Genomic DNA, 6,850 nt, shown 5'->3' with positions numbered 1-6,850 from the left:
GAATGGAGCACGACTGTCTTCATGGCGCAATTGGCTAGCACGTTCGGCTGTTAATCAAAAAATTGGAGTTTCGAGATCTCCCGGGAGTGGTGTGTTGCTTTTTTCTTTGCGCTGATAGCTTTGTAGATATGTTCTGACGGTGGTGAGAGTGGAGCACGACTGTCTCCATGGCGCAACTGTCTAGCGCGATCGGCTGTTAACCGAAAAGTTGGAGGTTCGAGCCCACCCGGTGGTGGCGTGGCCCTTTTTTCTTTGCGCTGATAGCTTTGAAGATATGTTCTGATGGTGGTGAGAGTGGAGCACGACTGTCTCCGTGGCGCAATTGGCTAGCGCGATTAGCTGTTAACCGAAAGGTTGGAGGTTTGAGACCACCCGGGGACGGTGTGTCGCTTTTTTTTCTTTGCGCTGATAGCTTTGGAGAAATGTTCTGACGGTGGTGAGAGTGGAGCACGACTGTCTCCATGGCGCAATTGGCTAGCGTGATCGGCTGTTAACCAAAAGGTTGGAGTTTCGAGATCTCCCGGGAGTAGTGTGTTGCTTTTTTCTTTGCGCTGATAGCTTTGTAGATATGTTCTGACGGTGGTGAGAGTGGAGCACGACTGTCTCCATGGCCCAATTGTCTAGCGCGATCGGCTGTTAACCGAAAAGTTGGAGGTTCGAGCCCACCCGGTGGTTGCTTGGCGCTTTTTTCTTTGCGCTGATAGCTTTGAAGATATGTTCTGATGGTGGTGAGAGTGGAGCACGACTGTCTCCGTGCCGCAATTGGCTAGCGCAATTAGCTGTTAACCGAAAGTTTGGAGGTTTGAGCCCACCCGGGGATGATGTGTCGCTTTTTTTTTCTTTGCGCTGATAGCTTTGGAGAAATATTTTGACGGTGGTGAGATTGGAGCACGTCTGTCTCCATGGCGCAATTGGCTAGCACGTTAGGCTGTTAACCGAAAACTTGGAGGCTTGAGCCTTCCCGGGAGTGGTGTGTTGCTTTTTTCTTTGCGCTTATAGCTTTGAAGATATGTTCTGATGGTGGTGAGAGTGGAGCACGACTGTCTCCGTGGCGCAATTGGCTAGCGCGATCGGCTGTTAACCGAAAGGTTAGAGGTTCGAGCCTACCCGGTGGTGGTGCGGCGCTTTTTTTTCTATGGGCTGATAGCTCTGAAGAAATGTTCTGACGGTGGTGAGAGTGGAGCACGACTGTCTCCGTAGCACAATTGGCTAGCACGTTCGGCTGTTAACCGTAGAATTGGAGTTTCGAGCCCTCCCGGGAGTGGTGTGTTTCTTTTTTCTTTGCGCTGATAGCTTTGAAGATATGTTCTGATGGTGGTGAGAGTGGAGCACGACTGTCTCCGTGGCACAATTGGCTAGCGCGATCGGCTGTTAACTGAAAGGTTGAAGGTTCGAGCCCACCCGGTGGTGATGCGGCGCTTCTTTTTCATTGCGCTGTTGGCTTTGGAGAAATGTTCTGACGGTGGTGAGATTGGAGCACGACTGTCTCCGTGGCGCAATTGGATAGCACGTTCGGCTGTTAACCGAAAAATTGGAGTTCCGAGCCCTCCCGGGAGTGGTGTGTTGCTTTTTTTTTCTTCGGGCTGAAAGCTTTGAAGATATGTTCTGATGGTGGTGAGAGTGGAGCAGGACCGTCTCCGTGGCGCAATTGGCTAGCGCGATCGGCTGTTAACCGAAAGGTTGGAGGTTCGAGCCCACCCGGTGGTGGTGCGGCGCTTTTTTTTCTTTGCGCTGATAGCTTTGAATATATGTTCTGATGGTGGTGAGAGTGGAGCACGACTGTCTCCGTGGCGCAATGGGCTAGCGCGATCGGCTGTTAACCGAAAAGTTGGAGGTTCGAGCCCACCCGGTGGTGCTGCGGCGCTTTTTTTTTCTTTAGGCTGATAGCTTTGAAGATATGTTCTGATGGTGGTGAGAGTAGAGCACGACTGTCTCTGTGGCGCAATTGGCTGGCGCGATCAGCTGTTAACCGAGAGGTTGGAGTTTCGAGCCCTCCCCGTGGGGGTGCGGCGCTTTTTTTTGTTTGGGCTGATAGCTCTGAAGAAATGTTCTGGCGGTGGTGATAGAGGAGCACGACTGTCTCCGTGGCGCAATTGGCTAGCACGTTCGGCTGTTAACCGAATATTTGAAGTTTCGAGCCCTCCCGGGAGTGGTGTGCCGCTTTTTTTGCGCTGATAGCTTTGAAAATATGTTCTGATGGTGGTGAGAGTGGAGCACGACTGTCTCCGTGGCGCAATTGTCTAGCGCGATGGGCTGTTAACCGAAAAGTTTGAGGCTCGAGCCCACCCGGTGGTGACGCGGTGCTATTTTTTCTTTGCGCTGATAGGTTTGGAGAAATGTTCTGACGATGGTGAGATTGGAGCACGACTGTCTCCGTGGCGCAATTGGCTAGCACGTTCGGCTGTTAACCGAAAAACTGAAGTTTCGAGCCCTCCCGTGAGTGGTTTGTTGCTTTTTTCTTTGCGCTGATAGCTTTGAAGATATTTTGTGATGGTGGTGAGAGTTGCGCACGACTGTCTCCGTGGCGCAATTGTCTAGCACGATCGGCTGTTACCGAAAAGTTGGAGGTTCGAGCCCAACCGGTGGTGGCGCGGCGCTTTTTTTCTTTGCGCTGATAGCTTTGGAGAAATATTCTGACGGTGGTGAGATAGAAGCACGACTGTCTCCGTGGCACAATTGGCTAGCACGTTCGGCTGTTAACCGAAAAATTGAAGTTTCGAGCCCTCCCGGGAGCGGTGTGTCGCTTTTTCTTTGCGCTGATAGCTTTGAAGATATGTTCTGATGGTGGTGAGAGTGGAGCACGACTGTCTCTGTGGCGCAATTTGCTAGCGCGATCGGCTGTTAACCGAAATATTGGAGGTTCGAGCCTACCTGGTGGTGGTGCGGCGCTTTTTTTTTCTTTAGGCTGATAGCTTTGAAGATATGTTCTGATGGTGATGAGAGTGGAGCAGGACTGTCTCCGTGGCGCAATTGGCTAGCGCGATTAGCTGTTAACCGAAAGGTTGGAGGTTTGAGACCACCCGGGGACGGTGTGTCGCTTTTTTTTTCTTTGCGCTGATAGCTTTGGAGAAATGTTCTGACGGTGGTGAGAGTGGAGCACGACTGTCTCCATGGCGCAATTGGCTAGCGTGATCGGCTGTTAACCAAAAGGTTCGAGTTTCGAGCCCTCCCGTGAGTGGTGTGTTTCTTTTTTCTTTGCGCTGATAGCTTTGGAGATATATTTTGACAATGGTGAGATTGGAGCACGAATGTCTCCATGGCGCAATTGGCTAGCACGTGAGGCTGTTAACCGAAAACTTGGAGGTTTGAGCCTTCCCGGGAGTGGTGTGTTGCTTTTTTTCTTTGCGCTGATAGCTTTGAAGATATGTTCTGATGGTGGTGAGAGTGGAGCACGACTGTCTCCGTGGCGCAATTGGCTAGCGCGATCGGCTGTTAACCGAAAGGTTGGAGATTCGAGCCCACCCGGTGGTGGTGCGGCGCTTTTTTTTTTGTTTAGGCTGATAACTCTGAAGAAATGTTCTGACGGCGGTGAGAGTGGAGCACGACTGTCTCCGTAGCGCAATTGGCTAGCACGTTTGGCTGTTAACCGAAAAATTGAAGTTTTGAGCCCTCCCGGGAGTGGTGTGTCGCTTTTTTCTTTGCGCTGATAGCTTTGAAGATATGTTCTGATGGTGGTGAGAGTGGAGCAGGACTGTCTCTGTGCGCAATTGGCTAGCGCGATTAGCTGTTAACCGAAAGGTTGGAGGTTTGAGCCCACCCGGGGATGGTGTGTCGCTTTTTTTTCTTTGCGCTGATAGCTTTAGAGAAATGTTCTTACGGTGGTGAGAATGGAGCACGACTGTCTTCATGGCGCAATTGGCTAGCACGTTCGGCTGTTAATCAAAACATTGGAGTTTCGAGATCTCCCGGGAGTGGTGTGTTGCTTTTTTCTTTGCGCTGATAGCTTTGTAGATATGTTCTGACGGTGGTGAGAGTGGAGCACGACTGTCTCCATGGCGCAATTGTCTAGCGCGATCGGCTGTTAACCGAAAAGTTGGAGGTTCGAGCCCACCCGGTGGTGGCGTGGCCCTTTTTTCTTTGCGCTGATAGCTTTGAAGATATGTTCTGATGGTGGTGAGAGTGGAGCACGGCTGTCTCCGTGGCGCAATTGGCTAGCGCGATTAGCTGTTAACCGAAAGGTTGGAGGTTTGAGACCACCCGGGGACGGTGTGTCGCTTTTTTTTCTTTGCGCTGATAGCTTTGGAGAAATGTTCTGACGGTGGTGAGAGTGGAGCACGACTGTCTCCATGGCGCAATTGGCTAGCGTGATCGGCTGTTAACCAAAAGGTTGGAGTTTCGAGATCTCCCGGGAGTAGTGTGTTGCTTTTTTTTGCGCTGATAGCTTTGTAGATATGTTCTGACGGTGGTGAGAGTGGAGCACGACTGTCTCCATGGCCCAATTGTCTAGCGCGATCGGCTGTTAACCGAAAAGTTGGAGGTTCGAGCCCACCCGGTGGTTGCTTGGCGCTTTTTTCTTTGCGCTGATAGCTTTGAAGATATGTTCTGATGGTGGTGAGAGTGGAGCACGACTGTCTCCGTGCCGCAATTGGCTAGCGCAATTAGCTGTTAACCGAAAGGTTGGAGGTTTGAGCCCACCCGGGGATGATGTGTCGCTTTTTTTTTCTTTGCGCTGATAGCTTTGGAGAAATATTTTGACGGTGGTGAGATTGGAGCACGTCTGTCTCCATGGCGCAATTGGCTAGCACGTTAGGCTGTTAACCGAAAACTTGGAGGCTTGAGCCTTCCCGGGAGTGGTGTGTTGCTTTTTTCTTTGCGCTGATAGCTTTGAAGATATGTTCTGATGGTGGTGAGAGTGGAGCACGACTGTCTCCGTGGCGCAATTGGCTAGCGCGATCGGCTGTTAACCGAAAGGTTAGAGGTTCGAGCCTACCCGGTGGTGGTGCGGCGCTTTTTTTTCTATGGGCTGATAGCTCTGAAGAAATGTTCTGACGGTGGTGAGAGTGGAGCACGACTGTCTCCGTAGCACAATTGGCTAGCACGTTCGGCTGTTAACCGTAGAATTGGAGTTTCGAGCCCTCCCGGGAGTGGTGTGTTTCTTTTTTCTTTGCGCTGATAGCTTTGAAGATATGTTCTGATGGTGGTGAGAGTGGAGCACGACTGTCTCCGTGGCACAATTGGCTAGCGCGATCGGCTGTTAACTGAAAGTTTGAAGGTTCGAGCCCACCCGGTGGTGATGCGGCGCTTCTTTTTCATTGCGCTGTTGGCTTTGGAGAAATGTTCTGACGGTGGTGAGATTGGAGCACGACTGTCTCCGTGGCGCAATTGGATAGCACGTTCGGCTGTTAACCGAAAAATTGGAGTTCCGAGCCCTCCCGGGAGTGGTGTGTTGCTTTTTTTTTCTTCGGGCTGAAAGCTTTGAAGATATGTTCTGATGGTGGTGAGAGTGGAGCAGGACCGTCTCCGTGGCGCAATTGGCTAGCGCGATCGGCTGTTAACCGAAAGGTTGGAGGTTCGAGCCCACCCGGGGACGGTGTGTCGCTTTTTTTTTCTTTGCGCTGATAGCTTTGGAGAAATGTTCTGACGGTGGTGAGAGTGGAGCACGACTGTCTCCATGGCGCAATTGGCTAGCGTGATCGGCTGTTAACCAAAAGGTTCGAGTTTCGAGCCCTCCCGTGAGTGGTGTGTTTCTTTTTTCTTTGCGCTGATAGCTTTGGAGATATATTTTGACAATGGTGAGATTGGAGCACGAATGTCTCCATGGCGCAATTGGCTAGCACGTGAGGCTGTTAACCGAAAACTTGGAGGTTTGAGCCTTCCCGGGAGTGGTGTGTTGCTTTTTTTCTTTGCGCTGATAGCTTTGAAGATATGTTCTGATGGTGGTGAGAGTGGAGCACGACTGTCTCCGTGGCGCAATTGGCTAGCGCGATCGGCTGTTAACCGAAAGGTTGGAGATTCGAGCCCACCCGGTGGTGGTGCGGCGCTTTTTTTTTGTTTAGGCTGATAACTCTGAAGAAATGTTCTGACGGCGGTGAGAGTGGAGCACGACTGTCTCCGTAGCGCAATTGGCTAGCACGTTTGGCTGTTAACCGAAAAATTGAAGTTTTGAGCCCTCCCGGGAGTGGTGTGTCGCTTTTTTCTTTGCGCTGATAGCTTTGAAGATATGTTCTGATGGTGGTGAGAGTGGAGCAGGACTGTCTCTGTGCGCAATTGGCTAGCGCGATTAGCTGTTAACCGAAAGGTTGGAGGTTTGAGCCCACCCGGGGATGGTGTGTCGCTTTTTTTTCTTTGCGCTGATAGCTTTAGAGAAATGTTCTTACGGTGGTGAGAATGGAGCACGACTGTCTTCATGGCGCAATTGGCTAGCACGTTCGGCTGTTAATCAAAACATTGGAGTTTCGAGATCTCCCGGGAGTGGTGTGTTGCTTTTTTCTTTGCGCTGATAGCTTTGTAGATATGTTCTGACGGTGGTGAGAGTGGAGCACGACTGTCTCCATGGCGCAATTGTCTAGCGCGATCGGCTGTTAACCGAAAAGTTGGAGGTTCGAGCCCACCCGGTGGTGGCGTGGCCCTTTTTTCTTTGCGCTGATAGCTTTGAAGATATGTTCTGATGGTGGTGAGAGTGGAGCACGGCTGTCTCCGTGGCGCAATTGGCTAGCGCGATTAGCTGTTAACCGAAAGGTTGGAGGTTTGAGACCACCCGGGGACGGTGTGTCGCTTTTTTTTCTTTGCGCTGATAGCTTTGGAGAAATGTTCTGACGGTGGTGAGAGTGGAGCACGACTGTCTCCATGGCGCAATTGGCTAGCGTGATCGGCTGTTAACCAAAAGGTTGGAGTTTCGAGATCTCCCGGG

At 51.2% G+C, this 6,850-nt stretch overlaps 1 non-coding gene across 1 annotated transcript; it reads left to right on the top strand.

The window, feature by feature from the left end:
• The first annotated feature begins 5,456 nt into the window (after positions 1-5,456).
• On the top strand, positions 5,457-5,530 carry TRNAN-GUU (transfer RNA asparagine (anticodon GUU)). Its single transcript has one exon. It is a non-coding gene; the product is annotated as a tRNA-Asn (tRNA).
• The last annotated feature ends 1,320 nt before the right edge of the window (positions 5,531-6,850 follow it).

Source organism: Rhipicephalus microplus, unplaced genomic scaffold, assembly GCF_043290135.1.
Source record: "Rhipicephalus microplus isolate Deutch F79 unplaced genomic scaffold, USDA_Rmic scaffold_69, whole genome shotgun sequence".
Classification (NCBI taxonomy): domain Eukaryota; kingdom Metazoa; phylum Arthropoda; class Arachnida; order Ixodida; family Ixodidae; genus Rhipicephalus; species Rhipicephalus microplus.
The sequence above is the reverse complement of the archived record's forward strand: the minus strand, read 5'-3'. Positions and strand labels throughout refer to the sequence as shown.